The sequence below is a fragment of the Lipotes vexillifer genome, unplaced genomic scaffold (assembly GCF_000442215.2).
Source record: "Lipotes vexillifer unplaced genomic scaffold, Lipotes_vexillifer_v1.1 scaffold1197, whole genome shotgun sequence".
NCBI classification, from domain to species: domain Eukaryota; kingdom Metazoa; phylum Chordata; class Mammalia; order Artiodactyla; family Lipotidae; genus Lipotes; species Lipotes vexillifer.
Window position 1 is genome coordinate 852403 of NW_006780020.1, and position 7364 is coordinate 859766.

At 41.7% G+C, this 7364-nt stretch overlaps 1 non-coding gene across 1 annotated transcript; it reads left to right on the plus strand.

The window, feature by feature from the left end:
- Window positions 1-3261: 3261 nt before the first annotated feature.
- On the plus strand, window positions 3262-3334 carry TRNAG-UCC (transfer RNA glycine (anticodon UCC)). Its single transcript has one exon. It is a non-coding gene; the product is annotated as a tRNA-Gly (tRNA).
- Window positions 3335-7364: the final 4030 nt, after the last annotated feature.

A 7364-nucleotide genomic window follows, 5' to 3' on the forward strand; every position in this document is an offset into this window, starting at 1 on the left:
GTGGTTCGGTCAGAGGAACAGCAAGAGCAAAGGATGAGAGGATGGATGGAACTTGGCTTACGGAACAGAACGAAGGCCAGTGTGGCAGGAGCATCGAGGTTGAAGGGCAGAGGAGGGAGAGGTGAGCTGAGTGGGGTGCGGAAGGCAGGTAGAAATGGGGAAGATCAGAGCACTGAGAGCCTCTCAGGCCAGGGAGGGATGTTAGATTTTATTCTTAAATATGAGCGTCTGCTATGTGCTCCTGGGCTGGTGCTGGGGACACAAATGTGAATAAGGTCGTTTACTTGTGAGCCCACAGAGGATGAGGCAATTAATTTTAACTGGGGTGAGTCTAGGAAGGCTTCTTGGTGGAGGTGACTTCGGAGCTCACTTGAAGGATGAATAAGAACCTATTATGTGTAGAAAAGGAATGGTGGAAATTGTTTTCTGCACCTTATGCAAGTGATTCTTTCTATGCAAGTTGTCAAATTGCTGACTCCTGGGTCCTATGCCCAGAGGTGCTGGGGCCCAGGAATCTGTATTCAACCAGCATTGTAATGATTCTGATGCAGGTGGGGGGAAACCTACTTTGAGAACGGTGCTCCGTGGCTTTTGTGACACTTTTCTAGTGCTCAGTGGAGTATGAATGTCTTGAGAAGTCTTATTCCAGGTGGAAAGCATTCACTGGTCTATTGTGTACCAGGACCAAGGGAAGAGAAGAGAAAGGCAGAAGGATCCAGTTTCTGCTTTTCTAATGCCCCCAGTTACCCCCTTCTCTCGTATGAGGAAACAGAAACTTAGAGCGGATAAGTGACTCCCCCAAGGTCACACAGCTCAGAAGAGGCCCATCTGGACGCTGAATTCAGGCCTATCCAGCACTCCTAGTCCAGTGCTCTATCCCTTCCACCAGCCACACTCAGGCTGTTCTTCCCTGGAGGAGATACCTTACATGCCATCTGTGAAGCCAGCGTCTACTGATTTGAAAATCAGCTCTGACTCACACCAGACGGAGCTGCATGAAGCCGAGCAGGCCAGGAGCCAAAAGGCTGAGGAGGAGATTATACACAAGGCGCTACGTGTAAGGCTGGGAACGCGCAAGTGCCCTGAATGCTGCTTGTTTTCCTTCCAACTTGACACACGCAAAAATGTTCAGGCCGCAGGAAATATGTTGGCAGCTGTTAGAAGTGTGGACAGGAGCTTTGCAAGAACAGGCTGGTATGAGGCAGGCGCCGGGGCCAAGAGCAGGCCTGACTGCTGCGAGCATGACTAAGAGCTTCCCTTCCCTGAAATCCAACTCCCTTTTCTTGTTAGCAGTGTGTCTTTGCAGCTGGGACCCCACCAGGTCTGGAGCTGGAGCCGTGTAAGTGGTTCATAAGCATGTAATTGTGTCAGAGTGTGTAAATGGTAAGTGTGTAATTGTGTAAAGGGGCTAAGCAGGTAAAAGGGAGCGTAAGTAGATGAGCAAGTAAGCATGTAACTGTGTTAGCACCTGAGAGTGTAAGCATGTAAAATATACGTGTGCAAGGAGGTACGCATGCAGCATGTAAGGAGGTAAACACGTAAGCAGGTAAGTGTATAAGTGTGTAACTGAGTAACTAGGTCTGGGAGTAAGCATGTAATTGTATGGGCAGAAAGTCTGTAAATAAGCAAGCATGCAAGCAGGCAATCATGCAGGCGTTCAGCATGTAAGCGGGTACACGTGTGAGCATAGCAGCATTTGCTTGTGCTCCACGTGAGGCGTGCAGCTTCCACACACTGCCCTGACATGTACCAAGGCTGTTTTCAGAATTTCAACCTGATCTTGGTTTTGGCCTGTGTTAGGGTGAGGTGACAACATCAAAGACCCATTCTAGAGTATTCTGAGCACAAAATAGCTTCAGGCTATTTGGGAGAGTAATTCTACTCACCGCATTTAGGCAGGGCAAACAGAGCCTAAGTGTGTCAGTGTGCTGAAGGGATGATTCCCCAAAGTGGCCTCAGGTGTCCATGAAATGATTTCAGGTGGCACAAGGCTAAACATTTTTTTCCTGTCAATCATTACATGTGTCCTAGAGGAAAATTTAAAACTGGCCCTCCAAACTCATGATTTCATCATGGCCATTGGTTCTTAAGATGAGTTTATTATTATTATTATTATTTGGCCGCACCACATGGCTTGCAGGATCTTAGCTCCTGACCAGGGATTGAACCCGAGCCCTTGGCAGTGAAAGTGCGGAGTCCTAACCACTGGACTGCCAGGGAGTTCCTAGGATGAATTTAAATTGATAGTAGATGTGTTTGAGTTTTGAAAAAGTGAGTTAAATCCACTCCACAACTGGGGTCTATGGGCAGCCTGATTTGCCAGCAGCAGTAGCAGCAGCAAAGCCCCAGGCTACCAGAGCTTTCATTCCACAACCAGGGCACTAATGGGTGGTCCCATCCATTATAGTGACAGCAGCAGCAGCAACAGCAGCAGAATCTTGTGTTTCCCTGCTCTCTATCACTGTAGCATAGGAATACCTAGGCCCAGCAGCTTCTGCCCACCCCCACCTCTGCTAGAAGGTCCTCAGTGACAGCAGGTGACCCAGAATAGCACTTCTTCCCCCACATATGGCACCAAAAGGAATTGAGCAGGAGGCTCAGCATCACAAGAAGAATGAAGCAGATAATAATAACATTGTAAGGGCTCAGAAAAATTAAGCTGTCATTGGAACACAATACTACAGAAATAGTCCAGAACCTACACCGAAAAAGGGTAATTTCCAAATTACAGGATTTGAATAGGCTCAAGAATCTCCTAACATAATAACCAAAATGTCTAGGATGTAATAAAAAAGTTATCAATTATACCAAGAACTAGGAAAATTACAATTTGAATAAGGAAAGAAAATCAACAGATGCTAATATCAAGATGGAGTAGATGCTGGAATTATTTGACAAGGATTTTGAAGCAGCCATCATAAAAATGCTTCAACAATAATAACAAATATTCTGGAGACAAATTTAAAAATAGAAAATCTCAACAAAGAAATAGAAATTATGAAAAGAACCAAATAGCATTTATAGAACTGAAAAATACAGCAATCAAAATAAAAACCTTGCTCAATGGGCTCAGTGGAGTGGAGATGACAGAGAATAGAATTAGTGAATTAAAGATGTGTCTATAGAATTTACTCAATCTGCACAACAGAGAGAAACAAGATTGAAAATATATGCAGAAGACATACCTGATAAATGACTCTTATCCAATACATACAAAGAACACTTAAAGCTCAACAATAAGAAAACAACCTGATTGGGAATTCCCTGGTGGTCCAGTAGTTAGGACTCTGCTCTTCCACTGCAGGGGGCCCAGGTTCGATCCCTGGTCAGGGAACTAAGATGACATGCTGCAGCCAAAAAAAAAAACCAAAAAAAAAAACCCCAAAAAAACCTGGTTAAAAAAATGGGCCAAAGATTTTAACAGACACCTCACCAAAGAAGATATAAAGATGGCAAATAAGCATATGAAATGATGCTCTATGACATATGTCTACATATAATGCATATTAAAACAACAGTTAGATACCACTACACACCTATTAGAATGTCCAAAATCCAGAACATGGACAACACCAAATGCTGGATGTGAAGCAACAGGAACCCTCATTCATTGCTGGTGGGAATGCAAAATGGTACAGCCACTTTGGAAGACAGTTTGGCAGTTTCTTACAAAACTAAACATACTCTTACTATACAATCCAGCAATCACACTACTAGGTATTTATGTAAAGGAGATGAAAAGTTATGTCCACACAAAAACCTATACAAAGATTTTTATAGTGATTTATACATAATTGCCAAAACTTGGAAATGACCAAGATGTCCTTTTACAGAGAATGGATAAATAAATATGGTACATCCAGACAATGGAATATTATGCACTGCTAAAAAGAAATGAGCTATCAAGCCAGGAAAAGACATGGAGGGAACTTAAATGCACAACATTAAGTGAAAGAGGCCAATCTGAAAAAGCTATATACTGTATGATTCCAACTATATGACATTCTGGAAAAGGCAAAACTATGGAGACAGTAAAAATATAAGTGGTTATGAGGAGTTAGAGGTGGGAGGGATGAATAGGCAGAGCACAAAGGATTTTTAGAGCAGTGAAAATACTCTGTATGGTACTATAGTTTGGATATATGTCATTATACACTTGTTCAAACCCATGGAATGTACAAAACAAAGAGTGACTATGTACTTTGGGTGATTGTGATGTGTCAATGTAGATTCATTTGTTGTAACAAATGTACCATTCTGTGGGGAATATTGATAATGGGGGAGGCTATGTACGTGTAGGGGCATGGAGTATATGGGAAATCTCTGTTCCTTCATCTTGGTTTGGCTTTGAAGATAAAACTGCTCTTAAAAAAAAAAAGACTGAAAAAAAATGAATAGACCCTCACAGATCTGTGGGACAATAACAAAGGATCTCACCTTCGTATCACTGGAGTTCCAGAAGTAGAGGAGGAAGAGTGTGAGACTAAAAAAGTGTTCAAAGAAATAAAATTTGGAGATGTCCCAAATTTGGTGAAAGACATAAAAATATGGATACAAGAAGCTAAGTTAATCCCAAATAGGATAAATTCGAAGAGAGCCACAGCAAGATACATCATATTTAAATTTGTAAAAACCAAAGACAAAGAAAAAATATGTTAAAAGCAGCAGAGGGATTTCACTGTTGGCACAGTGGTTAAGAATCTGCCTGCCAATGCAAGGGACATGGGTTCGAGCCCTGGTCCGGAAAGATCTCACATGCCATGGAGCAACTAAGCCCCTGCGCCACAACTACCAAGCCTGCGCTCTAGAGCCCGCTCCCCGCAACTACTGAGCCCATGCGCCCTAGAGCCCGTGCTCTGCAACAAGAGAAGCCCCCGCAATGAGAAGCCCACGCACCAAAACAAAGAGTAGCCCCCGCTCACCACAACTAGAGAAAGCCTGTGCGCAGCAACGAAGACCCAATGCAGCCAAAAATAAATTAATTCAAAAAAGAAAACTTGTAAAAAAAAGTAAATAAAAGCAGCAGAAAGAAATGACACATACTTATAAAGGAATACCATCTTGGATCACAGCAGATTTCTCACCTGAAACCATGGAGGCAGGCAGGAAGTGGCACAACATTTTTCCAGTGCTGCAAGAAAATGAATGGTACCCAGTGAAACTATCTTTCAGGAGTGAAGGGAAAAATAAAGACATTCTGAGATGAATGGAAACTAAGAGAATTTCTTGCTAGTAGACTTGCTACTAAAGAATGGCTGAAGAATGTTCTCTCATCAGAAAGAAAATAATCACAGAAGAAGGCTGAAGCCTTTAGAAATGAAAGAAAAGTGGAATGGGTAAAAATAGAAGTAACCTATCCTTCACCTCATGATTTTAAATCATATTTTATGATTGAAAAAAAATTATAATACCGTCTGATGTGGTGGTATTGGGAGGCAGAGATATTGAATAATATCCTCCAAACTGAGAAGGAACTTTGAGACCGGAAAATGAAGCGGACAACTGCATAAAGTGCAATTATGAAGTTTATTGTGGGTAACTTGCATAGAGGCAGGAAGGATTGGGCAAATGGATGATCCAGAGGCATTTGAAGCTGTATTGCATGCCACTGAAGGGGTACAGGGGAATTTGAAGGGGCTAAAGCTAAAAATAGAATATGACTACTAGGGAGAAGCATCTCTGCACCAATGGGAACCGAGGGGTTTTTCCTACCCTCGAGGGGCTCATGACCATTAACCATCTGTGTCAATGAAAGGCATTCTTCCAGGTTTCATGTCAGATGAAAGCAAGGGTAAAAGTTGATGGGGAACTCTTCTGGTTTGGGCACATTCCTTGGTGAGTTAGGCTAAAGCTCAGTCACACGGAAAGGTGAGCTGACAAAATGTGGGTCTAAGATGGGGCTGACAAAATGGAGTTAGTGTGGTTCTGCCACACAGGTGGACAATGTATGTAGAAGAAATACTTAAGACAATTAGATTGAAAAAGTGGGAGGGTAAAGGGGTCTAAATGGAAAGTATGGTTTCTACATTTCACTCAATGTGGTAAATGTCGACATCAGTGGGCTGTGATGAATTACGTGATTACACAGTAATACCTAGAACAAGTACTAGAAAAAAAAACTATATATTTATACATACATGTGTATATAAATGTAAATATACATATTTACACGTACATTTACTATACAAAGCAATATACTCAAAAATATTACAAATAAGTCAAATTGGAATTCTAAAAATATTACCTAAATGCTTAGGTAATCCACATGAAGGCAATAAAAAGCAACAGAGGATGAGAAATAGAAGGAAAAGATAGAAATACATAGTCAAATGGCAGACTTAAGTCTTAACATATCAATAGTTACTTTAAATGTAAATGGCGTAAATATACCAAATAAAAGACAGAAGATTGGCAGAATGGTTAAAAAATTGTGATCCAACTGTATACTATTTAGGGAATTCCCTGGTGGTCCAGTGGTTAGGACTCTGAGCTTTCACTGCTGAGGGGCGTGTTCGATCCCTGGTCGGGGCACTAAGATCAAAAACAAGCCAAGGCTGTCCACTTTTGCCACTTCTATTCAACATTGTACTATAGGTTCTGGACAGGCAATAAGATAAAAATGAAAATAAAGGCACCTATTTGGGAAGAAAAGAGGTAAAACTGTCTTTATTTACAGATAACATGATCATGTATGTAGAAAATCCTAAAGACCTCCCCTCCTATCATGAACAAAAACTGCTAGAACTAATAAATAAGTTCAGTAAAGTCACAGGATGCAAGGTCAATATATTGAAAAAAATCAATTGTACTTCTCCACACTAGCAACAAACAACAACAGCAAAAAGAAATCAGGAAACTAACTCCATTCACTGTAGCATTAAAAAAAAATACTCAGGAGTAAATCTATCAAAAGGAGTGCAAGACTTGTACACAGAAAACTATAAAACATTGATGTGAGGAATTTAAGAATATCTAAATATATGGAGAGAGATTCATGTTCATGGACTCAATAGTAAGATGACAGTTGGGCTTCCCTGGTGGCACAGTGGTTGAGAGTCCGCCTGCCGATGCAGGGGACACGGGTTCGTGCCCCTGTCCGGGAGGATCCCACATGCCGTGGAGCGGCTGGGCCTGTGAGCCATGGCCACTGAGCCTGCACGTCCGGAGCCTGTGCTCCTCAACGGGAGAGGCACAACAGTGAGAGGCCTGCGTACCGCAAAAAAAAAAAAAAATGACAGTTGTTCCCAAATTGGTCTCTAGATTCCATATAATCTCTACAAAATACTAACAGGATTCAACATGCTAACAGGATCATTTAACATGATCCTAAAGTTCATTTGGAAATGCAAGGACATAAAATAGTC